The following is a 27,340-nucleotide window of genomic DNA, read 5'->3' as shown; positions in this document are numbered from 1 at the left end:
CACAAAGACGATTGTGCCGCTCGCAGTGCTCTCCTCAGCGCGGCTTTTGCTGAAAGACGCCCGGGAGCGGCGCTTAGCTTTGGAGAGCATCGTACCTTCGTCTTTAGCATCTCTTCTCGTCTACATCTTAGCAAAAAGCTTTTCCACTATGTCTGGCAGGAAAAAGCTGTGCCAGCACAGAAAACATCTCCCATCGTGTTCTAGACGTTGCACGGAGGTCTGCCGAGTGTTTGGCAAGAAGAAAAGTTGTCCAGAACAGCTTCCAATCAAATGTTCATGTGATTGGAAAAGTCAGGAGGGAGCAAAGGTACTGTTTTCTATCAGTTGGCAAGCTGCGCACACAATCCCAGTGTTGTACAGCTTCCTTCTTCACCTTTCTGAATGTGCCGCTCTCTCCGGCTCCCGGAGGCGAAGAAGCGGCTTCTTCGCGCAAAGACGTTTGTGCCGCTCACAGTGCTGTCCTGAGCGCGGCTTCTGCCGAAAGACGCCCGGGAGCGGCGCTTAGCTCCGGAGAGCATCGTACCTTGGTCTTTAGCGCCTCTTCTCGTCTACATCTTAGCAAAAAGCTTTTCCACTCTGTCTGGCAGGAAAAATCTGTGCCAGCACAGAAAACATCTCCCATCGTGTTCTAGACGTTGCACGGAGGTCTGTCAAGTGTTTGGAAGGAAGAAAAGAAAAGTTGTCCGAAAGAGCTTCCAATCGTATGTTCATGTGATTGGAAAAGTCAGGAGAGTGCAAAGGTACTGTTTTCTATCAGTTGGCAAGCTGCGCACACAATCCCAGTGTTGTACAGCTTCCTTCTTCACCTTTCCGAAGGTGCCGCTCTCTCCGGCTCCCGGAGGCGACGAAGCGGCTTCTTCGGGCAAAGAACATTGTGCCGCTCACAGTGCTCTCCTTAGCCCGGCTTCTGCCAAATGACGCCCGCGAGCGGCGCTTAGCTCCGGAGAGCATCCTACCTTCGTCTTTTGCGTCTCTTCTCATCTACATCTAAGCAAAAAGCTTTTCCAATATGTCGGGAAGGAAAAAACTGTGCCAGCACAGAAAACATCTCCCATCGTGTTCTAGACGTTGCAAGGAGGTCTGCCGAGTGTTTGGCAAGAAGAAAAGAAAAGTTGTCCACAACAGGTTCCAATCGAATGTTCATGTGATTGGAAAAGTCAGGAGAGTGCAAAGGTACTGTTTTCTATCAGTTGGCAAGCTGCGCACACAATCCCAGTGTTGTACAGCTTCCTTCTTCACCTTTTAGAAGGTGCCGCTCTCTCCGGCTCCCGGAGGCGAAGAAGCGGCGTCTTCGCGCAAAGACGTTTGTGCCGCTCACAGTGCTCTCCTTAGCGCGGCTTCTGCCGGAAGACGGCCGGGAGCGGCGCTTACCTCCGGAGAGCATCGTACCTTCGTCTTTAGTGTCTCTTCTCGTCTACATCTTAGCGAAAAGCTTTTCCACTCTGTCTGGCAGGAAAAAAATGTGCCAGGACAGAAAATATCTCCCATCGTGTTCTAGACCTAGCACGGAGGTCTGCCGAGTGTTTGGCAAGAAGAAAAGAAAAGTTGTCCAAAACAGCTTCCAATCGAATGTTCATGTGATTGGAAAAGTCAGGAGAGTGCAAAGGTACTGTTTTCTATCAGTTGGCAAGCTGCGCACACAATCACAGTGTTGTACAGCTTCCTTCTTCACCTTTCCGAATGTGCCACTCTCTCCGGCTCCCGGAGGCGAAGAAGCGGTTTCTTCGCGCTAAGACGATTCTGCCGCTCACAGTGCTCTCCTTAGCGCGGCTTCTGCCGAAAGACGCCCGGGAGCGGCGCTTAGCTCCGGAGAGCATGGTACCTTCGTCTTTAGCGTCTCTTCTCATCTACATCTAAGCAAAAAGCTTTTCCAATATGTCTGGCAGGAAAAAACTGTGCCTGCACAGAAAAAATCTCCCATCGTGTTCTAGACCTTGCACGGAGGACTGCCAAGTGTTTGGCTGGAGGAAAAGAAAAGTTGTCCAAAACAGCTTCCAATCGAATGTTCATGTGATTGGAAAAGTCAGGAGAGTGCAAAGGTACTGTTTTCTATCAGTTGGCAAGCTGCGCACACAATCCCAGTGTTGTACAGCTTACTTCTTCACCTTTCCGAAGGTGTCGCTCTCTCCGGCTCCCGGAGGCGAAGAAGCGGCTTCTTCGCGCAAAGACGATTGTGCCGCCCACCGTGCTCTCCTTAGCGTGGCATCTGCCGAAAAACGCCCGGGAGAGGCGCTTAGCTCCTGAGAGCATCGTACCTTCGTCTTTAGCATCTCTTCTCGTCTACATCTTAGCAAAAAGCTTTTCCACTATTCTGGAAGGAAAAAACTTTGCCAGCACAGAAAACATCTCCCATAGTGTTCTACACGTTGCACGGACGGCTGCCAAGTGTTTGGCAGGAAGAAAAGAAAAGTTGTCAAAAGAGCTTCCAATCGTATATTCATGTGATTGGAAAAGTCAGGAGAGTGCAAAGGTACTGTTTTCCATCAGTTGGCAAGCTGCGCACACAATCCCAGTGTTGTACAGCTTCCTTCTTCGCCTTTCCGAAGGTGCCGCTCTCTCCGGCTCCCGGAGGCGAAGAAGCGGCTTCTTCGCGCAAAGACGATTGTGGCGCTCACAGTGCTCTCCTTAGCGCGGCTTCTGCCGAAAGACGCCCGCGAGCGGCGCTTAGCTCCGGAGAGCATCGTACCTTCGTCTTTAGCGTCTCTTCTCGTCTACATCTTAGCAAAAAGCTTTTCTACTATATCTGGTAGGAAAAATCTGTGCCAGCACAGAAAACATCTCCCATCGTGTTCCAGACGTTGCACGGAGGTCTGCCGCGTGTTTGGGAATAAGAAAAGAAAAGTTGTCCAAAAGAGCTTCCAATCGAATGTTCATGTGATTGGAAAAGTCAGGAGAGTGCAAAGGTACTGTTTTCTATCAGTTGGCAAGCTGCGCACACAATCCCAGTGTTGTACAGCTTCCTTCTTCACCTTTTTGAAGGTGCCGCTCTCTCCATCTCCCGGAGGTGAAGAAGCGGCTTCTTCGCGCAAAGACGATTGTGCCGCTCACAGTGCTCTCCTTAGCGCGGCACCTGCCGAAAGACGCCCGGGAGCGGCGCTTAGCTCCGGAGAGCATCGTACCTTCGTCTTTAGCGTCTCTTCTCATCTACATCTTAGCGAAAAGCTTTTCCACTCTGTCTGGCAGGAAAAAACTGTGCCAGCACAGAAAACATCTCCCATCGTGTTCTAGACGCTGCACGGAGGTCTGCCGACTGTTTTGGACGAAGGGAATGAAACTTGTCCAAAAGAGCTTCCAATCGAATGTTCATGTGATTGGAAAAGTCAGGAGAGTGCAAAGGTACTGTTTCCTATCAGTTGGCAAGCTGCGCACACAATCCCCGTGTTGTACACCTTTGTTCTTCACCTTTCCGAAGGTGCCGCTCTCTCCGGCTCCCGGAGGCGAAGAAGCGGCTTCTTCGCGCAAAGACGATTGTGCCGCCCACCATGCTCTCCTTAGCACGGCTTCTGCCGAAAAACGCCCGGGAGCGGCGCTTAGCTCCGGAGAGCATCGTACCTTCGTCTTTAGCGTCACTTCTCGTCTACATATTAGCAAAAAGCTTTTCCACTATGTCTGGCAGGGAAAAACTGTGCCAGCACAGAAAACATCTCCCATCGTGTTCTAGACGTTGCACGGAGGTCTACCGAGTGTTTGGCAAGAAGAAAAGAAAAGTTGTTCAAAAGAGCTTCCAATCGAATGTTCATGTGATTGGAAAAGTCAGGAGAGTGCAAAGGTACTGTTTTCTATCAGTTGGCAAGCTGCGCAAACAATCCCAGTGTAGTACAGCTTCCTTCTTCACCTTTCCGAAGGTGCCGCTCTCTCCGGTCCCGGAGGCGAAGAAGCGGCTTCTTCGCGCAAAGACGATTGTGCCGCTCACAGTGCTCTCCTTAGCGCGGCTTCCGCCGAAAGACGCCCGGGAGAGGCGCTTAGCTGCGGAGAGCATCGTACCCTCGTCTTTAGCGTCTCTTCTCGTCTACACCTTAGCAAAAAGCTTTTCGACTATATCTGGCAGGAAAATCTTTGCCAGCACAGAAAACATCTCCCATCGTGTTCTAGACGTTGCACGGAGGTCTGCTGAGTTTTTGGGGGAGAAGAAAAGGAAAGTTGTCCAAAAGAGCTTCCAATCGAATGTTCATGTGATTGGAAAAGTCAGGAGAGTGCAAAGGTACTGTTTTCTATCAGTCGACAAGGTGCGCACACAATCCCAGTGTTGTAGAGCTTCCTTCTTCACCTTTCCGAAGGTGCCGCTCTCTCCGGCTCCCGGAGGCGAAGAAGCGGCTTCTTCGCGCAAAGACGATTGTGGCGCTCACAGTGCTCTCCTTAGCGCGGCTCCTGCAGAAAAACGCCCGGGAGCGGCGCTTAGCTCCGGAGAGCATCGTACCTTCGTCTTTAGCGTCTCTTCTCATCGACATCTTAGCAAAAAGCTTTTCCACTATGTCTGGAAGGAAAAAACTGTGCCAGCACAGAAAACATCTCCCATCGTGTTCTAGACGTTGCACGGAGGTCTGCCAAGTGTTTGGCAGGAAGAAAAGAAAAGTTGTCCAAAAGAGCTTCTAATCGTATATTCATGTGATTGGAAAAGTCAGGAGAGTGCAAAGGTACTGTTTTCTATCAGTTGGCAAGCTGCGCACACAATCCCAGTGTTGTACAGCTTACTTCTTCACCTTTCCGAAGGTGTCGCTCTCTCCGGCTCGCGGAGGCGAAGAAGCGGCTTCTTCGAGCAAAGACGATTGTGCCGCCCACCGTGCTCTCCTTAGCGTGGCATCTGCCGAAAAACGCCCGGGAGAGGCGCTTAGCTCCTGAGAACATCGTACCTTCGTCTTTAGCATCTCTTCTCGTCTACATCTTAGCAAAAAGCTTTTCCACTATGTCTGGAAGGAAAAAACTGTGCCAGCACAGAAAACATCTCCCATAGTGTTCTACACGTTGCACGGATGGCTGCCAAGTGTTTGGCAGGAAGAAAAGAAAAGTTGTCCAAAACAGCTTACAATAGAATGTTCATGTGATTGGAAAAGTCAGGAGAGTGCAAAGGTACTGTTTTCTATCAGTTGGCAAGCTGCGCACACAATCCCAGTGTTGTACAGCTTCCTTCTTCGCCTTTCCGAAGGTGCCGCTCTCTCCGGCTCCCGGACGCGAAGAAGCGGCTTCTTCGCGCAAAGACGATTGTGGCGCTCACAGTGCTCTCCTTAGCGCGGCTTCTGCCGAAAGACGCCCGCGAGCGGCGCTTAGCTCCGGAGAGCATCGTACCTTCATCTTTAGCGTCTCTTCTCGTCTACACCTTAGAAAAAAGATTTTCTACTATATCTGGTAGGAAAAATCTGTGCCAGCACAGAAAACATCTCCCATCGTGCTCTAGACGTTGCACGGAGGTCTGCCGAGTGTTTGGCAAGAAGAAAAGAAAAGTTGTTCTAAAGAGCTTCCAATCGAATGTTCATGTGATTGGAAAAGTCAGGAGAGTGCAAAGGTACTGTTTTCTATCAGTTGGCACGCTGCGCACACAATCCCAGTGTTGTACAGCTTCCTTCTTCACCTTTCAAAAGGTGCCGCTCTCTCCGACTCCCGGAGGCGAAGAAGCGGCTTCTTCGCGCAAAGACGATTGTGCCGCTCACAGTGCTCTCCTGAGCGCGGCTTCTGCCGAAAGACGCCCGCGAGCGGCGCTTAGCTCCGGAGAGCATCGTACCTTCATCTTTAGCGTCTCTTCTCGTCTACACCTTAGAAAAAAGATTTTCTACTATATCTGGTAGGAAAAATCTGTGCCAGCACAGAAAACATCTCCCATCGTGCTCTAGACGTTGCACGGAGGTCTGCCGCGTGTTTGGGAATAAGAAAAGAAAAGTTGTCCAAAAGAGCTTCCAATCGAATGTTCATGTGATTGGAAAAGTCAGGAGAGTGCAAAGGTACTGTTTCCTATCAGTTGGCAAGCTGCGCACACAATCCCAGTGTTGTACAGCTTCCTTCTTCACCTTTCCGAATGTGCCGCTCTCTCCGGCTCCCGGAGGCGAAAAAGCGGCTTCATCGCGCAAAGACGATTGTGCCGCTCACAGTGCTCTCCTGAGCGCGGCTTCTGCAGAAAGGCGCCCGGGAGCGGTGCTTAGCTCCGGAGAGCATCGTACCTTCGTCTTTAGCGTCTCTTCTCGTCTACATCTTAGCAAAAAGCTTTTCCACTATGTCTTGCAGGAAAAAACTGTGCCAGCACAGAAAACATCTCCCATAGTGTTCTAGACGTTGCACGGAGGTCTGCCGAGTGTTTGGGAAGAAGAAAAGAAAAGTGTTCTAGAACAGCTTCCAATCGTATGTTCATGTGATTGGAAAAGTCAGGAGAGTGCAAAGGTACTGTTTTCTATCAGTTGGCACGCTGCGCACACAATCCCAGTGTTGTACAGCTTCCTTCTTCACCTTTCCGAATGTGCCGCTCTCTCCGGCTCCCGGAGGCAAAAAAGCGGCTTCATCGCGCAAAGACGATTGTGCCGCTCACAGTGCTCTCCTGAGCGCGGCTTCTGCAGAAAGGCGCCCGGGAGCGGTGCTTAGCTCCGGAGAGCATTGTAACTTCGTCTTTAGCGTCACTTCTCGTCTACATTTTAGCAGAAAGCTTTTCCACTATGTCTGGCAGGAAAAACCTTTGCCAGCACAGAAAACATCTCCCATCGTGTTCTAGACGTTGCACGGAGGACTGGCAAGTGTTTTGGAAGAAAGGAATGAAACTTGTCCAAAACAGCTTCTAATTGAATGTTCGTGTGATTTGAAAAGTCAGGAGAGTGCAAAGGTACTGTTTTCTATCAGTTGGCAAGCTGCGCACACAATCCCAGTGTTGTACAGCTTCCTTCTTCGCCTTTCCGAAGGTGCCGCTCTTTCGGGCTCCCGGAGGCGAAGAAGCGGCTTCTTCGCGCAAAGACGATTGCGCCGCTCACAGTGCTCTCCTTAGCGCGGCTTTTGCTGAAAGACGCCCGGGAGCGGCGCTTAGCTCCGGAGAGCATCGTACCTTCGTCTTTAGTGTCTCTTCTCGTCTACATCTTAGCAAAAAGCTTTTCCACTATGTCTGGCAGGAAAAAACTGTGCCAGCACAGAAAACATTTCCCATCGTGTTCTAGACGTTGCACAAATGTCTGTCAAGTGTTTGGTAGGAAGAAAAGAAAAGTTGTCCAAAAGAGCTTCCAATCGTATGTTCATGTGATTGGAAAAGTCAGGAGAGTGCAAAGGTACTGTTTTCTATCAGTTGGCAAGCTGCGCACACAATCCCAGTGTTGTACAGCTTCCTTCTTCACCTTTCCGAAGGTGCCGCTCTCTCCGGCTCCCGGAGGCGAAGAAGCGGCTTCTTCGCGCAAAGACGATTGTGCCGCTCACAGTGCTCTCCTTAGCGCGGCTTCTGCCGTAAGACGCCCGGGAGCGGCGCTTAGCTCCGGAGAGCATCGTACCTTCGTCTTTAGCGCCTCTTCTCGTCTACATCTTAGCAAAAAGCTTTCCCACTATGTCTGGCATGTAAAAACTGTGCCAGCACAGAAGACATCTCCCATCGTGTTCTAGACGTTGCACGAGGGTGTGCCGAGTGTTTTGGAAGAAGGGAATGAAACTTGTCCAAAAGAGCTTCCAATCGAATGTTCATGTGATTGGAAAAGTCAGGAGAGTGCAAAGGTACTGTTTTCTATCAGTTGGCAAGCTGCGCACACAATCCCAGTGTTGTACAGCTTCCTTCTTCACCTTTCCGAATGTGCCGCTCTCTCCGGCTCCCGGAGGCGAAGAAGCGGCTTCTTCGCGCAAAGACGATTGCGCCGCTCACAGTGCTCTCCTTAGCGCGGCTTTTGCTGAAAGACGCCCGGGAGCGGCGCTTAGCTCCGGAGAACATCGTACCTTCGTCTTTAGCGTCTCTTCTCGTCTACATCTTAGCAAAAAGCTTTTCCACTATGTCTGGCAGGAAAAAGCTGTGCCAGCACATAAAACATCTCCCATAGTGTTCTAGACGTTGCACGGAGGTCTGCTGAGTGCTTGGCACGAAGAAAAGAAAAGTCGTCCAGAACAGCTTCCAATCGAATTTTCATGTGATTTGAAAAGTCAGGAGAGTGCAAAGGTACTGTTTTCTATCAGTTGGCAAGCTGCGCACACAATCCCAGTGTTGTACAGCTTCCTTCTTCATTTTGAGCAGTACTTTTTGCTTTTGGAGAGAAGCTAATGAAAAAGTTTCACCGGAATCAGAGCAGGCTGTAAAAGAAGAAAAGTGTCCTTAAAATAAGCCAGCCTTATCCTCTTAGCCTTGCTTGTTGTGATTGGCCAAGAATGAAATGTGTCAACTCTGTGTTTCTGGGTATCACACCAGTAACAGGTACTTCAGCTTCTGTACTTCTCTCCTAAAGTTAAGAACAGAATCCAAGGAATTGTGATTCCATGGTCTCAATTCACCCTATAGTGCCGAAAAAAGAGTGGAAGGTGCACGGGTCAATTAACTTGAATGGCCTATGTAAATCAGCGGCCACTGATTTCCTGAAGGCTTCAACAGGTTACTTGCCTATGTTTTTCTTGGAATTGTTTTAACCTTTGGTCATGTTTTTCTTGGGATTCTTTTACCCTTTCCCCATTAGTTCAGCCTTTGCTCTCAAGCCTTTGCTGATATTTCCAATATCTCGGTAGCCTGGAAAAGTGTTGTCTTGATTGATCACATCATTCTTCCCTTCCAAGGGTTGTTTGCCTCAAGTCTCAGTTTGGCTGGTTTTCTGCTAGTTGATTGTCAGAGGGCAGCAGGTGTTTTGTAAGAGCAAGTACACAATCCCATAGCTTGCTTTTCTTTGGATTTGGCCTGTCTAGAAAATGGAATGACTGAACATCTCTGAGAGGCTTTTCTCTCCCCATTAGGTTTCACTGGAAGGGCAGATGCAAATCGTCTACCTAAAGTCTTGGCACAGAAGAAAGTAGTGGTTTGCTGCTGCATAGAGCTAGAAGCTTACAAAAGGAAGGCCTTGGGCTGAGGCCCATTACTTTGGCTAAGTAGAAAAGGACTGTGGGAAGGTGAGGCAGCTGAATTCGAGGTAGATCAACAAGTTCTAGAACGGTCGTGTGTTCACAGCGTGGTGCATGGTGGTTGGTTGAATTGTGTTTGTTATGGCTTAAATCTATGGAACTGCTAAAGGCCTGAGTGTTTCAAAAGCCTGGTTTTTGCAAGAAAGCAGCTCTCCTTTGCATCTGCCTGGGGACTCTGCATCACCACAGACCCTCACTGCCAGTTTGCCAAGGAGATGATCAGTAGGAATGTTGCAGAGCTGCTGTGTGCATCTGAATGGAATGGCAGAGAGCAAAGCGCTGGACATTTCTGGCTTTAGTACAGTGCTGCTGCATTGGTGCCAGTTGAGTTGGTTTTCCATCAGTGGCCTTTCTGTCTAGAAGTACACTGCCCAGAGTATTTGATGCCATTTCCTTCCTGTTGTTTTCATACCTTCCTTCAGTTGAAAGGATGATACAACCTTTCCATTTTGAAGATCCCTGTTAGGAAACACTATGCCAGAGGAGTCATCGCTCCCTTTTCTTCTGCCTCCTTTGTCATTTTCAGAGACTCATTTCAAATTTCTGCTCATGTCAAGAAGAATACTGAGACTACTTAGCAGGGTTGACGCTCTCAGCTGCTTTCCTCTTTCCTACTGCTTCATACTGGATGTGACTTCAAGGCCTCGTTTTGTCATCTGCATTTTGCCGTGATCCAAAGCTAAATATTCCAGGCCTGTGAACACAAAAAGAACTCTTAGTCTTTTGCAAGAACTACCCCTAGGAGGATTTGTGTTCACTTTGATCTCTACAGTGTTTCAGAAAAAAGGAGATTGTACTCTCTTCTTGTGTACTCTCTTCTTGTGCTCTCATTTCCCTCTCTCTGCCTTGCATGCCCTAGTTAATCTACCGGCGTGACTCATTTGGCATCATCTCACGATGCAAATTCTGCATAGTTTCATGTCCTTACAAATGCCAGTTGCCAAGGAGCCTATCTAACCATTCAAGGGGCAAAGAATTGTAGGGTTGGCCAGTTCAGGTGCTGAAACTGTAAGTCATGCCATATCAAAGTGACAGAGCAAATCAATTGATCTAGGACTTTCAGCTGGACACCTCTGAGAATAGCAGCTTGTCAGCAATGACACAGCCATCTTCCTAGCTGTATTCCAGAAAGAGGAAAGCCACACCTTCAATGGTTAATATGTTTGGCATGAGAAAACAGCAAGAAATGTACCGCAAAATACTTGAGTCAGATCAAGTGCGTTTCTCTAGTGAGAATTTTGCACTTGTTCTTTCTTGTCTGTGCCTTTACTTTTCACAGAAGACAGGGGAGCATTTCATTATTACTGTTCTTTTGCTTTCTTTTGTTGGCCTCCCTCTTTCCACCTGCAATTAACAAATTTGCCTTTCTTTACTGGCTTCTCTTTCTTTACTTCTACAAGTTTACATGAGGTCATCCAACCTTATCATCAATGTTCTCAGACAGTGGAGAGAAGAAGAAGGTACAGCTAAATGGATAAAAGAAACCCACAAAAATAGACAGGTTTTTACAGTCTTCTGTGAGAACATTAGGACACAAGATGTCTTTGAACTGAGTAATGCTCTATTGATTTAACTTTTAGTCCGCTCATTACTATTATTACACGCGTTTGGCCTTTAGTACAGAGCCTTGGAACTAATCCAGGCCAATACTTTGGCTAATTTTGTTTTATTTCTAGTGAGGACTTTGTTTCTTAAGGAATAGTCCAGAGAAAGAGCGTCCATGGTACAATTACGGGTCATAGATTCTGGTACAGTTTGTGCTGGTAATACGTCTAGGAAAGAAAGGTTTGACATCTTTTTTGACTTTCAAATGGAACCACGATTTGAAAAACCTAAGAGTTGCGGTTCCCCCCCCACCCCACACCCCAAGTACTTCTCTTTGCAATATTACTCAGGGATTACACATAAAAGCCCACCCTGTAAAATACGTTGCAGATACTTTGCAAGAAGTGCAGCTTAGCAGCTAGAGATGATAACGTGGGTTAAATAACATTGCTTCTGCAGTGATGGAAACTCTGTCTACGCAGACATACTCAACAAAGGTTACGATGGCTTAGCTCCTGTGCTCAAGTTAATGTGCATTTTAGAACTTGCCAAGAAGGTGAATTCAACCTCCTTCATTGCTCTCTGCTGGAGTCCCAAGAGAATTTCAGTCTGCTTTTTGTCATTTACAGCTGTCACTGCTTAGCTCTTGAACATGAGACTCCCTCATGACTGATGAAAGTTGTCTAGTTAAGAGTGGCTGAAAGACATGGTCTTGCTCTAGAAGGAGATGAGAAGGTTTCTGCAGTCTTTGTCATCTCTACTGCTTGTGATTTCTATACAAAACCAGTGGGAAGTTTTCTGAAGGCAGTCCAAAAGCTGGCAATATGGACAGCTTACAGCCGAACACTTGCTGCAGTGCAACCATGGTGACACCAGAAAGGACTTAAAAAATTTAAAAGGGCAAACAAAGCAGTTGGAAAGAAAAGAACATGAACCATTATTCCATTTTTCTAATTTATCTTTCTTTCAATCATCATTTTCGTGCAGTTTCACGGCTTGCGTTGGTATCCCTCCGAAGGTATCTGAGACAGAGTAAGCTTTTGAATGGAGTAGAAGTGAGAAACGCAGGCCAAGTTGCCTTTTTTGCCATCAAATACCAGTTACGCTTGAACTACCCTTTGCTTAAGGTGCTTAGCTTACACTAAGAATTGATTAGCACATTTTGATGTGAGCAAATTTTACTGTCATGACTGAGTAAATTTGGCTGTCACTCAGAATTTTACTGTCGTCTGAATAGCAATGTTTGTGTCAAAATAGTATTTTGTCTCCTGTATCTGCAGCAGGTAAGCCTTTTGCTGTCAGCAGTGTTGCTTAACCTTTCATGTCATATCCTTCTTCACATCCATCTTCTGCTTAAGTCTTATTAATCTACTTTAGAATTGGCACGTGGAATAAGACTACTTTTCCTTTTGGAAAGCTAATGTCATTTGACCTACTTACAGCAAATAATTCATTAATTGCAAGTCCCCAGCTAGCATCTTTTCGGCATATTCTAACCTTCTAAAGAAGTAACAAAAGCACTCTCCAATACATTACTTCTTAAGCACACAAAATGCTTCCCTCCTTTGCAGTTGGCATCTCTAAAATGAACCGCATGTCTGCAGTATTTTAACATGCGCCATATTTAGCCAAGTCATTCATAACAAACAAAAAGCAGTCCCTTCAATTCAGAAAGAGTGTTCAATTGTTCTTGACTATACAAAACATACCCTTACCGTAGGCATTGCATGCAGATTTAATGGTCGTGAAAGCAAACCCTATGTTTGTCTTGTGATAGAAGGGTTTTCCACAGTTTTCCACAATTGTTCTTGGCACACTTTTCTACTGATGTGACTGTTAGGAAACTTGAAGGTACTTCTAAGGTACTGTAGTAAGCAGAAAAGGAGGAGAGGTTGTGCCTTATTTCTGGCTTCCTTTGGTTTTCTTTTTGGTTTTCTTCCTCTTGCTCTTTTTCATGTCACCTTTCTAGATATTGTGATTTAGATTGGTAGTTTACTAAGCTGTGTTTTCTGTCGGGAATTCTTGTAAATTCTGAAAGGAACTCAGCTGGTGAATAGGCATCTTGTTATGATTTGCTAGCTGCATAGAAAATCTTCCTGCTGCTCTAAAATGCTTTGATTTGATAGGCATTTTTATCACCATTCAAATGAAAAGAGAATGGTTCCTCTAGCCACTGCTTTTGTATTGGATTCAGTTCAGTGTTCGCTAACGGTGCAAAAAAGTCCTGCTGGAAGAAAGGATCTGCATAGAAATTGACCAAGACACGTGCTACATGGGTCTTGGAAATGTCTGAAGTTTCTCTACCTTTCTGGCAGTCTGTCTTCACAGCAAGACTTGAGGAGGGCTTTTGCTAGCATTTCTTTGACAGAAAGCAAGAACAAAGCAAGCAAAATGGAGCAGCAAAAGAAGATAGCAGCAAAAGGCACATTATCCCCTCTGTTATTCATGCATCGATGGAGTATACCATCTATGCATACTAATAAATGGGGACTCCAGACAAAGGAGCAAATGTAGATGAATTTCAGGGAAGGAAATTAGTGGAGAGCTAACTACAGTCCCTCCACTTCACAAGAAATGGTGTCCGATAATCCCAACCAGAAAGAAATAGAACTCCATTTTCAAATGAGTGTCCACCTATGGTCCTCTCTTCTTCCTGTATGAGGGAACTGTGTTTTGAATCAATCTTCAAGATGGGATGGCTAAAGACCTTAGATGCCTCCAATTTTATTTTATTTTTTTTCCAGAAGCAACTGTCTCAAAACCTCTTTAAAGCTGACTTTTTCCCTTAAGATGCCATCATTTAAAAGAGCACCTTTTCATTTAACAGGGTATTTCAAACATCATTTACGAATTTAGACTAAAAGTAACACTTTTCCTAGTAGTCTTTCATTTTTTGCAGCTCAGTGCTTACATAGGCAGCAAAGAAGAGAACAGAGCACAGCTCTTTCTGGAGCATCTTGAACAAATGCCCTTGCTTATGTTCTAATCATTCACGTCACCAAAATACCTAATGATGAAGAAAAGGTTGTTTACATGGCAATGAATGGGTGTGATTTCTCAAGTAGAATTTGTATCACGTAGATGATACTTGGCAAACAGCAAATGAAGGGGTTTTCTTCAGCTCTCAGACTGATGTTACGTGTGGGTAATTAAAAGAAAAGATAACAAGAAGGATATTTTTAACATGTGAATTTAATTACACCCCTACCATGGGCATCTGAATCTTATTAAAGAAAGAGAGGATCATAAACCCTTTGCTGATGGAATGTAGCCTATTCATTGGTTGAAATGAAGCAGGTAGACAGGACATATGAAATATTTTTTTGTGGACCAAAGATTTATTTTAGAAAGTGATGCTGACAGATGGTGAACTCACCAACTTAGATATTGCCAGTAGACAAGGTTGCATAACATGCTCCATCAAGTTATGCCTTGGAATGATCATCCAAGGGGATTTTCCCTGCATCTGTGAAAATGTGCCTACCTTTTTCACAATATTTTTGCAGCAGCATTGTTAGGCCTGATCAGATGGTATGTAGGGTGAATTAGCAGCAGCAGCAAGGTGACTGGCCAGGAGAATTTGCTTCAATGGATTTTGATCTCCTGGATATTTTGAAGATTTGCTTCAGCCCTGTTTGTCAAACACCACCTTTAAAGGGTGCTAAACAATTGTTCAGGCTGGCTCCTGAAATTCTTTGATATGCAGGATGGTTCCCAGACCCAAGGGAGCAATACTGCCAAGTCGGGCTGGTTTGATAGTACCAAGTGGCTCCTGCAATCTGCCAGCCAGAAGTGGGGCAGGGGAGTTTTGTTTGTAAGGGAAAAGGACCGAGGTTTCTGTTTGGTGGCCAGGGGCCGAGAGTGCCGGCTGGCTCCTGAAATTCTTTGATATGCAGGATGGCTCCCAGACCCAAGGTGGCACCAGTGCCAAGTCAGGCTGGTTTGTTACTACCAAGTGCCTTGTGCGATCTGCCATCCAGAAGTGGGGCAGGTGAGTTTTGTTTGCAAGGGAAGAGGGATGTGGTTTGTGTTTGGGGGCCTGTGGCTGGAGTGGCCGGCTGACTCCGGAAAATCCACGATACGCAGGGTGGTTCGGAGCCCTAAGTTTCCGCCAGTGCCAAGTCAGGCTGCTTTGATATACAACGAGGCTCCTGCAATCTGCCATCCAGAAGCGGAGCAGGTGAGTTTTGTTTGCCAGGGAAAAGGGCCGTGGTTTGTGTTTGGGGGCCTGTGGCTGGGAGTGGCCGGCTGGCTCCTGAAAATGCACGATACGCAGGATGTTTCCCAGACCCAAGGTGTCACCAGTGCCAAGTCAGGCTGGTTTGACAGTGCCAAGTTGCTCCTGCAATCTGCCATCCAGAATCGGGGCATCTGAATTTTGTTAGCGAGGGAAAAGGGCCGTGGTTTGTCTTTGGCAGCCTATGGCTGGGAGTGGCCGGCTGGCTCCTGAAAATTCATGATATGCAGGATGGTTCCCAGACCCAAGGTGGCACCAGTGCCAAGTTTGGCTGGTTTGATAGTAACAAGTGGCTCCTGCAATCTGCCATCCAGAAGCAGGGCAGCTGAGTTTTGTTTGTCAGGGAAACGGGCCGAGGTTTTTTTTGGGGGCCTGTGGCTGGGAGTGGCAGGCTGGCTCCTGAAAATCCATGATACGCGGGAGAGTTCCCAGATCCAAGGTGGCACCAGTGCCAAGTCGGGCTGGTTTAATAGTACCAAGTGGCTCCTGCAATCTGCCATCCAGAAGCGGGGTAGCTGTGTTTTGTTTGTCAGGGAAACGGGCCGAGGTTTGTGTTTGGTGGTCTGTGGCTGGGAGTGGTCGGCTGGCTCCTGAAAATCCACAATACGCAGGATGGTTCCCAGACCCAAGGTGGAATCAGTGTCAAGTTAGGCTGGTTTGATAGTACCAAGTGGCTCCTGCAATCTGCCATCCAGAAGCGGGGTAGCTGAATTTTGTTTGTCAGGGAAATGGGCCGAGGTTTGTGTTTGGGGGCCTGTGGTTGGGAGTGGTCGGCTGGCTCCTGAAAATCCAAGATATGCGGGAGAGTTCCCAGACCCAAGGTGGCACCAGTGCCAAGTCGGGCTGGTTTGACAGTGCCAAGTGGTTCCTGCAATCTCCCATGATCACATGACGAAATACTTTCTGGTGTCCGTACTGGGTCATAGGCGCTTTCTTCTCTCCCTCAACTTCTCCATCACCTCTCATCTTTTTCACATGCGCTATCTTCAAGGTCCACAGGCTACTTTTCACAGCATCTTCAGGCCTGATGCAGTAAGAGTGATGAATAGAAAAGAGCTGGGATCTATTTTCCAGTTTGGATAAAATGCATTCTGCACACAAATCCAAGGGCAAGGTGCTGCCCCGATGCCCAGAAAAGCTTTCACTACTGCTAGTGTTCTACGTCAACCGCAACTTAGTCTGAAAGAAAAGCTTTTTCTCTGAGAGCATCTGAGAGGTTTGCATGAAGCACTGATATCTGACATATGCAATTTTGTCAGGAGAGGAAAAAGAAAATGGCAAGAAGTTTTTAATTTTAGTGGTTTCAATTTTCATTTCCGTGCACTTTTTCAAAACTTGTCAGCTCAAATGCCCATCAACATCTTTTAGTCATCTGTAAGTCAGTATTCATATAAAATGTGCTTCAAATCAAAAGAATTTCAAATTTGCACTCCAAGTTTCTATGCCTAGATTTATGATTTCCTACACATATTAGATGAAAGGAAGGCCTTTTTTACTGTGGGAGTGCTGGAACAGTGGAACAGGTTGCCCAGAGAAGCTGTGGGTGTCCCATCCCTGAAAGTATTCAAGGTCAGCTTGGACTGGGCTTGGAGCAGCAACAAAGGAGAAGCTTGACGGTAGAGAAACAAAGTTGGACTATAGAAGAAAATCGGATTGAAGTATAGGAGCAAGTTCTCTCTCAGCTCTTGGGGTAAATTCAAAGTTGCACAAAATGACATTTATCTGTGCTATTCACTACTGTAATAGAAAGGTTCATGAAAACTGTACAGAAGATAGCAAATTTTAAAAGAGATAAGAATTACAGCAAAAAATCCATGGGATGGGTTACAACATGAGACACTCTCTAAGAGAAAATCTCTGTGTTTCAGCACTTCATCATGGTAAGATTTCATGAAGTGCCAAAGAAGGCGGCAAAATATCATTCGGGACATTATTTACTGGAATTCACCCTGGCCATTAGTAGGAACTGGGTTTGAACACATCATGTAGATATACCACACACACTTTCCCTTCACTGAAAAATTACTGCTTACAACGAATAAGCAATTGACAATCAAAATTGATTGAAAGCATCTTAAACATGTCAAGTATTTCATTGTAGAAGATCTGTGATCCAAATGCCTCTTCCACCTTAGAGAGGGACAGAACAATTCTTCCATATCATGATGGTTTAAAATTGTATCAACCAATGTTTTCTGCTGAAAAGATATCATCTATTTTTTTCTATTTTTGGAAGAAAATATTCCTAGACATACAACAGGTGAGAACTAAGTAATTTTAAAGAAACAAATGAAATGAAAATATTCTGTAAATAGAATGAAATGAAAAGCTGTGTTTTAAATAGGAGCTAAATATTAAACAGAATTTTTGTACCGGGCATTTGAATTACTGCACCAGCTCTTTTGCCCATCAAGAGAGGCATTTAGCATTTCAGTCTTTTCCAAGGTGTTCATGATCTGCTATGCTGATCTCTGTGTGTGCCTAGGTGTGTGTGGAAGGGGGGGCATGTGAAGGGGAGTGTGTATGTTTGCTTTACAATTGTTGTGGCAGATTCATGCTTCAGCTCCACATTTTGTTTTAGAAAGATCACACAGAGTGGATATGAAGTTTCCTATCAACAAGAGATCAATTCCCAAATCATCCATTTGACTCTACCTTATAAATCATGTGCTTTGTTGCATATTTTATCAAATATACTTTCAAGCCAGATGGAGGAAGGAGGATGTGGGAATCCCTCCACCATCTTGTAACTTTTATGCAAGTAGGTTTTCAAGAAAATCATCATTTCTCTTTTAAATATGTCTGGAACAGGCATGATGGTAGAGTCAACCTGCTGGAGTTTTTGTTGCTGGAAGAAGTTGTACAAAACGATTGGTTTTTACATGTGGGATCTCAGCACCTCAGGATGAGGGTGCAGAGCAACCAAGACCACCCTTGGGGGGCTCGGGAGTCCTGGAATGTTGCCAGAAGTGTCTGGTGGCAGGACTTTGATCCTACACAAGAGATAACACCTGTATGAGGACTGGGAGGATTTCACTGGGGTGAATGGTGAAGGGATAAGTTAATTAAGGTGTAGAACACAGGGTTTAGGATTTCTGTACAGGGGGGTCTAGAGAAGTAAGATGGAGGAATTGGGGCGTTTCCTGTCCTTCTTCTTCTTCTTCTTGGCCTCCATCTTCTGTGGTGATGGTGGCACTTTGGGATTGGTCTTTACTAGAAGTGCACCGGTTAATAAGAGTAGAAGGTATTGGAGAAAAATCATAAATATTGTACACGTAACTTTAGGTATAAAGATAAGTGACCGCCCCGGAGGCTGGGGAGTGTGCCCATGGCTGACTGCTGTGCAGACCTCTGTCGGGCTGAAAGAAAATCTTTTAGATAAACAATTAATAAACACTGAGACCGAAACAAGATCAGAAGTCTCTCCTCGTCCTTTGAAGCGCTGGGCTGTCCAAGGCCACTCTGGGCCTTTCCAAGTCTTTGAAACAGCCGAGAAACCGAGCAAGTGGCATCCCTGAGCTATCTCCGGACATAAAACAGCCGGGAAGAGAAACCGACAACCAGCAAACATAAATCAACCATAAAACAGAAGAGAAAGAGAAAAATTAAACTCCGACATCTGGCGTTCCCTGCTTGGGCTACTCCCTACCAACCCTTTCGGGGGGGGGATCAGCCCTGAAGAGCTGAAGCTCAAGAGCTGAAGAGCAAAGAGGGCAGCTCCAATCTAGGACGAGTTCTCAGGAGAGCACTGATAGCTCCTGAGGAGAGAAGCCTGAAGAAAAAAGAAAAAGAAGAAGAGAAAGAAAAACAGCCAGAGGAGTCTGCAAAAAACAGCAGTCACTGAGAATTACACCTCTCAGCTTCTACCGAAGACAGTTCGTAGCAGAGCAGCCCGGATCGGAACCGGAAGGCGCCTCCGGATTCTTCTCCTGTGACCTGCTGGACAGAGACGGGAGGCTTCGGACAGCTCTGACGACAGATTCGGTGAGAAGGTCAAAATATAAGAACATAATTGCACACACTCTCCCAAGAACAGCGGGAAATTTTGTCCGCCTTACAAGGCGTGGCTCAAACACACACAGAAGAGATCCCAAAGAAAGAATTAAAACAGCTATTGTTGTGGGCAAGGCTTAATTACCCACTGGCCGAAACATGCCTGCTATTCGAAGTGGGGTTTTGGCAGGAAATCAATAGGCACTGATATTTCTTAATGACAAAAAAAGACGAGACAGCGTTAAAGCTGCTCTCGCCGGCAAGGGTAATGCTAGAGAAAAGCATACCGGTTCAGTCGAAAAGACTGGGAGAGCAACGAAAAGTTGCTCTGCATCCTCAGCAGAAGGGTGGGGGAGCAAAGCTCCGGAAAAAAAAAATTATTTCTGGCCTTAAGAAGCCAGGGGGAAAGGGCTCTCGAAGAAAGAGAGCAGGAAAAATATTAAAGCCCCGGTCCCAAAACCCAGAAACCCCAGGAAACTCCTAAAGCGTCCTGAAACTCCGGAGAGTACAGGGGAGTCAGGATCGGAGGGGGGGGTGAAGGGGGAACAGAGGAGGGATCGGGGGGGGGGTACGCTTCCTCGCGGGGGCACGGCGCGGTAGCGGCGGAGCGGGCGGGGAGCGCGGGAGAAGAGATACCGGGAGACACATGTCCTGGTGCGGCTTTTGTCAGCACGGCGCCGGGGGGTGGCGGCCGCTCCGGAGATGCGCGCGGCGGGCAGAACTCGCAAAAACCCGCGGACAAATTCGGCTCGAATTGCGGGGCGGAGCGGGCCCGGGTGCCGGCGGGGGGCGGGCCGTACACACCGGCGGGAGGAATGGACACAGAGACAGAGTCAGGGGCAGACCGAGGGAGGAGACCTGGGAGGTGGAACAAGGGGGGGAGAGTGACGTCAGCCCAGGAGAGACGGGGAGAGGCTCGGAAAGCACGCATGCGCCGAGAGTAGAGCGCGGGCGGGGGCGGGCCCGTGACGTCTCGGGCGAGGAGGGGCCGTGCTCGGGTTCCTATGTCCCAGCGGCTCCGCACCCTCTTCAGACTTGGTACCTCTGGATGAAAACCCTCGGAGTCCCAGTCCCTTCCCTTCAAGGGAGACGTTCTGGTGTTCAAGCTCCATTTTCAGCTGAATTAAAAGCCAGACAGACACGGTCTCAAACGAGATCACGAACACGGCAGTTGACAGGACGAGGGGCAGTCCAGCTCATGCTGTTGTCCGACCTGGGGAGGCCGGTGACAGCGCCACCTAGAGGGGGGCAAGGCTTTCGCTTGTGTCTCCACAGAGCGAGATCTGACGTGGGTGTCGGTACGACACGTGAAACCATTTCAAGTGCGAGAACATGAAAACACGGATCCGAGAAACAAGATCCAAGAAACAAAGAGACGAGTACACAGACAGGAGTCGAGACTCAGATGGCACAAGACGACTTGGAAGAGAAATAAAAAGAAACTAAGGACTTTGGGGGAATTCTCTGTTAAGGTCCTGAAAGAAAAGCGAAACAATGATTTCACATAGAAGCGAAGCCATGAGTTTTATGATGCTTATCTGCATCATTCTTTCATTCATTGCAGTAAGCAATGGGGATAATATACCTATTAGTCAGCAAAAGCAAAATGTATGGTAGAATTCTTTGACATCTCTCCCATTTGGAGAGGAATTTTAAGGGTAGAGTTCTATGTTTTAATAATTCTACTAGTCCTCATACTTGTTATCCCATGCATATTTGCATGTTTAAAACACACTATGAATCGGATAGCGAAAGAAGTTTTCCTAGTGCAAACAGAAGGGGGAGATGTGGGATCTCAGCACCTCAGGATGAGGGTGCAGAGCAACCAAGACCACCCTTGGGGGGCTCGGGAGTCCTGGAATGTTGCCAGAAGTGTCTGGTGGCAGGACTTTGATCCTACACAAGAGATAACACCTGTATGAGGACTGGGAGGATTTCACTGGGGTGAATGGTGAAGGGATAAGTTAATTAAGGTGTAGAACACAGGGTTTAGGATTTCTGTACAGGGGGGTCTAGAGAAGTAAGATGGAGGAATTGGGGTGTGTCCTGTCCTTCTTCTTCTTCTTCTTGGCCTCCATCTTCTGTGGTGATGGTGGCACTTTGGGATTGGTCTTTACTAGAAGTGCACCGGTTAATAAGAGTAGAAGGTATTGGAGAAAAATCATAAATATTGTACACGTAACTTTAGGTATAAAGATAAGTGACCGCCCCGGAGGCTGGGGAGTGTGCCCATGGCTGACTGCTGTGCAGACCTCTGTCGGGCTGAAAGAAAATCTTTTAGATAAACAATTAATAAACACTGAGACCGAAACAAGATCAGAAGTCTCTCCTCGTCCTTTGAAGCGCTGGGCTGTCCAAGGCCACTCTGGGCCTTTCCAAGTCTTTGAAACAGCCGAGAAACCGAGCAAGTGGCATCCCTGAGCTATCTCCGGACATAAAACAGCCGGGAAGAGAAACCGACAACCAGCAAACATAAATCAACCATAAAACAGAAGAGAAAGAGAAAAATTAAACTCCGACATTTACATTGACCAGTTACTGAATCAAGCGCAGGAATACATTGGAAATTCAACTGGGGGTTCCTTTTCCCAGCACACTACTTCTAGAACGAGCTTGTACACTGAAGCTGACTCTTTTGCTCTCTTTTTGTTTCTTTCCTATTTTCTTGGCTTCTTTGCCACTATCTAGACAATTTTGGAACTTTTTTCCAAACTGAAATGGTTTCAGTAGTCTGATTGTGATCATACATTTTTACAAGGAATTTTAGAAATCTTTCCTCGAGTTAAGAAAGTCAAGGACTTAGGTCTTTTTCTTCCCTTATCAATATTGCAATGAAATTGATAAATAAACACCAACTCTTTATTTTATTTTTGTTTTTAACCCAAGTAGATAATTCCCATCCATTAATCCATTTTGTGGACCAATAGTTGCCATTCTGATGGAAGTTGTCACTTCTTAACAAGAGGCATTCTGTGACTATGTTGACAGTACTTTGGGTGAGGATCCTAACTGGTCTTAGATACACATAGGGAGAGATTTGCTCAGCATGCGTATCAGAAGATCTTTCTAGAGCTGGGAATTTTCCCATGAAAGGGATTCAGTTAGGGAAGAGACACTTGTGCCAGAGTTTTACATTCTTCTTGAAGACTGCTTAAGGAACTTAGATGCCATGTCCATTTGGATCTCTGTCTGCACAGAACTTTGTCATGCCAGTGCTTGAAATGCATCTTGAAGAGAATTCACTAGCACAGAATGAATGAGAGTGGAAGGGGTTGGTGGGGCTAACCAGGCCCAACCCCCCTGCCTAAACCAGGATACCTAGAGCCTCTTGCCCAGGATTCTATCTGGGTGTACTTTTAATGTCTTCAAAGATCCAGGCTCCACAATTTTTCTGGGCAGTCTGTGCCGTGGTTCAGTCACCCTCACAGTAAAGAATCATTTACTGATGTTCAAAGGCAATCTCCTGTATTTCAGTGTGTGCCCACTGCCTCTTGCCTTTTCACTCAGCATCACTGAAAAGACACTGGTTCCCTCCCCTTTGCACTATTGCTTCCATATGTATGTGTGCTGCCATGTAGAGATATGTCAAAAACCTCCCTGAAGCCCAGGCAGATAGTATTTCCTTCATCTACCAGTCAAGTTGATTCACCAGAGGAGTTTAAAGTGATGTTCAGCATGAAATTCCCCTGAAAAATCATGCTAACTACATAATTTTGCTGTCTTTCATGTGCCTGGCAAGGTTTTCCAGGAAGAGCTGCTCCATCAACTTCCTGGGGATAAAAAAGAGGCTGGCTGGTTTGTAATGTTCCGACTTCTCCTAATTTCCTTTTTTGAAGATGGGTGTCATTTGCTTACAACCAGTCTTTAGCCTCTCTTGTCGTCTACATTTTAGCAAAAAGCTTTTCCACCATGTCTGGCAGGAAAAAACTGTGCCAGCACAGAAAACATCTCCCATCGTGTTCTAGACGTGGCACAGAGGTGTGCCGAGCGTTTGGCAAGAAGAAAAGAAAAATTGTCCAAAAGATCTTCCAATCGAATGTTCATGTGATTGGAAAAGTCAGGAGAGTGCAAAGGTACTGTTTTCTATCAGATGGCAAGCTGCGCACACAATCCCAGTACTGTACAGCTTCCTACTTCACCTTTCCGAAGGTGCCGCTCTCTCCGGCTCCCGGAGGCGAAGAAGCGGCTTCTTCGCGCAAAGACAATTGTGCCGCTCACAGATCTCTCCTTAGCGCGGCTCCTGCCGAAAGACGCCCGGGAGCGGCGCTTTGCTCCGGAGAGCATCGTACCTTCGTCTTTAGCGTCTCTTCTCGTCTACATGTTAGCAAAAAACTTTTCCACTATGTCTGGCAGGAAAAAAATATGCCAGCACAGAAAACATCTCCCATCGTGTTCTAGACGTTGCCCGGAGGTCTGCCAAGTGTTTGGCAAGAAGAAAAGAAAAGTGTTCCAAAACAGCTTCCAATCGAATGTCCATGTGATTGGAAAAGTCAGGAGAGTGCAAAGGTACTGTTTTCTATCAGTTGGCAAGCTGCGCACACAATCCCAGTGTAGTACAGCTTCCTTCTTCACCTTTCAAAAGGTGCCGCTCTCTCTGGCTCCCGGAGGCGAAGAAGCGGCTTCTTCGCGCAAACACGATTGTGCCGCTCACAGTGCTCTCCTTATCGCGGCTTCTGCTGAAAGACGCCCGGGAGCGGCGCTTAGCTCCGGAGAGCATCTTCCTTTCGTCTTTAGCGTCTCTTCTCGTCTACATGTTAGCAAAAAGCTTTTCCACAATGTCTTGCAGGAAAAAACTGTGCCAGCACAAAAAACATCTCCCACTGTTTTCTAGACGTTTCGCGCAGGTCTGCCGAGTGTTTGGGCAGGAAGAAAAAAAAATTGTCCAAAACAGCTTCCAATCGAATGTTCATGTGATTGGAAAAGTCAGGAGAGTGCAACGGTACTGTTTTCTATCAGTTGGCAAGCTGCGCACACAATCCCAGTGTTGTACAGCTTCCTTCTTCATTTTGAACTGTGCTTTCCCCTTTTGGCGAGAAGCTAATGAAAAAGTTTCACCGGAATCAGAGCAGGCTGCAAAACAAGAAAAGTGTCCTGAAAATAAGCCAGCCTTATCCTCTTAGTCTTGCTTGTTGTGATTGGCCAAGAATGAAATGTGCCAAATCTGTGTTTCTGGGTATCACATCAGTACAGGTACTTCAGCTGCTGTACTTCTCTCCTAAAGTTTAGAACAGAATCCAAGGAATTGTGATTCCATGGTCTCAATTCACCCTATAGTGCCGAAAAAGGAGTGGAAGGTGCACGGGTCAATTAACTTGAATGGCCTATGTAAATCAGCGGCCACTGATTTCCTGAAGGCTTCAACAGGTTACTTGCCTGTGTTTTTCTTGGAATTGTTTTATCCTTTGGTCATGTTTTCCTTGGGATTCTTTTACCCTTTCCCCATTAGTTCAGCCTTTGCTCTCAAGCCTTTGCTGATATTTCCAATATCTCGGTAGCCTGGAAAAGTGTTGTTTTGATTGATCACATCATTATTCCCTTCCAAGGGTTGTTTGCCTCAAGTCTGAGTTTGGCTGGTTTTCTGCTAGCTGATTGTCAGAGGGCAGCAGGTGTTTTGTAAGAGCAAGTACACAATCCCATAGCTTGCTTTTCTTTTGATTTGGCCTGTCTAGAAAATGGAATGACTGAACATCTCTGAGAGGCTTTTCTCTCCCCATTAGGTTTCACTGGAAGGGCAGATGCAAATCGTCTACCTAAAGTCTTGGCACAGAAGAAAGTAGTGGTTTGCTGCTGCATAGAGCTAGAAGTTTACAAAAGGAAGGCCTTGGGCTGAGGCCCATTACTTTGGCTAAGTAGAAAAGGACTGTGGGAAGGTGAGGCAGCTGAATTCGAGGTAGATCAACAAGTTCTAGAAACGTGGTGTGTTCACAGCGTGGTGCATGGTGGTTGGTTGAATTGTGTTTGTTATGGCTTAAATCTATGGAACTGCTAAAGGCCTGAGTGTTTCAAAAGCCTGGTTTTTGCAAGAAAGCAGCTCTCCTTTGCATCTGCCTGGGGACTCTGCATCACCACGGACCCTCACTGCCAGTTTGCCAAGGAGATGATCAGTAGGAATGTTGCAGAGCTGCTGTGTGCATCTGAATGGAATGGCAGAGAGCGAAGCGCTGGACATTTCTGGCTTTAGTACAGTGCTGCTGCATTGGTGCCAGTTTAGTTGGTTTTCCATCAGTGGCCTTTCTGTCTAGAAGTACACTGCCCAGAGTATTTGATGCCATTTCCTTCCTGTTGTTTTCATACCTTCCTTCAGTTGAAAGGATGATACAACCTTTCCATTTTGAAGATCCCTGTTAGGAAACACTATGCCAGAGGAGTCATCGTTCCCTTTTCTTCTGCCTCCTTTGTCATTTTCAGAGACTCATTTCAAATTTCTGCTCATGTCAAGAAGAATACTGAGACTACTTAGCAGGGTTGACGCTCTCAGCTGCTTTCCTCTTTCCTACTGCTTCATACTGGATGTGACTTCAAGGCCTCGTTTTGTCATCTGCATTTTGCCGTGATCCAAAGCTAAATATTCCAGGCCTGTGAACACAAAAAGAACTCTTAGTCTTTTGCAAGAACTACCCCTAGGAGGATTTGTGTTCAGTTTGATCTCTACAGTGTTTCAGAAAAAAGGAGATTGTACTCTCTTCTTGTGTACTCTCTTCTTGTGCTCTCATTTCCCTCTCTCTGCCTTGCATGCCCTAGTTAATCTACTGGCGTGACTCATTTGGCATCATCTCACGGTGCAAATTCTGCATCGTTTCATGTCCTTTACAAATGCCAGTTGCCAAGGAGCCTATCTAACCATTTAAGGGGCAAAGAATTGTAGGGCTGGCCAGTTCAGGTGCTGAAACTGTAAGTCATGCCATATCAAAGTGACAGAGCAAATCAATTGATCTAGGACTTTCAGCTGGACACCTCTGAGAATAGCAGCTTGTCAGCAATGACACAGCCATCTTCCTAGCTGTATTCCAGAAAGAGGAAAGCCACACCTTCAATGGTTAATATGTTTGGCATGAGAAAACAGCAAGAAATGTACCGCAAAATACTTGAGTCAGATCAAGTGCGTTTCTCTAGTGAGAATTTTGCACTTTTTCTTTCTTGTCTGTGCCTTTACTTTTCACAGAAGACAGGGGAGCATTTCATTATTACTGTTCTTTTGCTTTCTTTTGTTGGCCTCCCTCTTTCCACCTGCAATTAACAAATTTGCCTTTCTTTACTGGCTTCTCTTTCTTTACTTCTACAAGTTTACATGAGGTCATCCAACCTTATCATCAATGTTCTCAGACAGTGGAGAGAAGTAGAAGGTACAGCTAAATGGATAAAAGAAACCCACAAAAATAGACAGGTTTTTACAGTCTTCTGTGAGAACATTAGGACACAAGATGTCTTTGAACTGAGTAATGCTCTACTGATTTAACTTTTAGTCCACGCGTTACTATTATTACAGGTGTTTGGCCTTTAGTACAGAGCCTTGGAACTAATCCAGGCCAATACTTTGGCTAATTTTGTTTTATTTCTAGTGAGGACTTTGTTTCTTAAGGAATAGTCCAGAGAAAGAGCGTCCATGGTACAATTACGGGTCATAGATTCTGGTACAGTTTGTGCTGGTAATACGTCTAGGAAAGAAAGGTTTGACATCTTTTTTGACTTTCAAATGGAACCACGATTTGAAAAACCTAAGAGTTGCGGTTCCCCCCCCACCCCACACCCCAAGTACTTCTATTTGCAATATTACTCAGGGATTACACATAAAAGCCCACCCTGTAAAATACGTTGCAGATACTTTGCAATAAGTGCAGCTTAGCAGCTAGAGATGATAACGTGGGTTAAATAACATTGCTTCTGCAGTGATGGAAACTCTGTCTACGCAAACATACTCAACAAAGGTTACGATGGCTTAGCTCCTGTGCTCAAGTTAATGTGCATTTTAGAACTTCCCAAGAAGGTGAATTCAACCTCCTTCATCGCTCTCTGCTGGAGTCCCAAGAGAATTTCAGTCTGCTTTTTGTCATTTACAGCTGTCACTGCTTAGCTCTTGAACATGAGACTCCCTCATGACTGATGAAAGTTGTCTAGTTAAGAGTGGCTGAAAGACATGGTCTTGCCCTTGAAGGAGATGAGAAGGTTTCTGCAGTCTTTGTCATCTCTACTGCTTGTGATTTCTATACAAAACCAGTGGGAAGTTTTCTGAAGGCAGTCCAAAACCTGGCAATATGGACAGCCTTCAGCCGAACACTTGCTGCAGTGCAACCATGGTGACACCAGAAAGGACTTCAAAAATTTAAAAGGGCAAACAAAGCAGTTGGAAGGAAAAGAACATGAACCATTATTCCATTTTTCTAATCTATCTTTCTTTCAATCATCATTTTCGTGCAGTTTCGCGGCTTGCGTTGGTATCCCTCCGAAGGAATCTGAGACAGAGTAAGCTTTTGAATGGAGTAGAAGTGAGAAACGCAGGCCAAGTTGCCTTTTTTGCCATCAAAT

This window comes from Melospiza melodia, chromosome W (assembly GCF_035770615.1).
Source record: "Melospiza melodia melodia isolate bMelMel2 chromosome W, bMelMel2.pri, whole genome shotgun sequence".
Classification (NCBI taxonomy): Eukaryota; Metazoa; Chordata; class Aves; order Passeriformes; family Passerellidae; genus Melospiza; species Melospiza melodia.
This window is presented reverse-complemented; position numbering follows the sequence as displayed.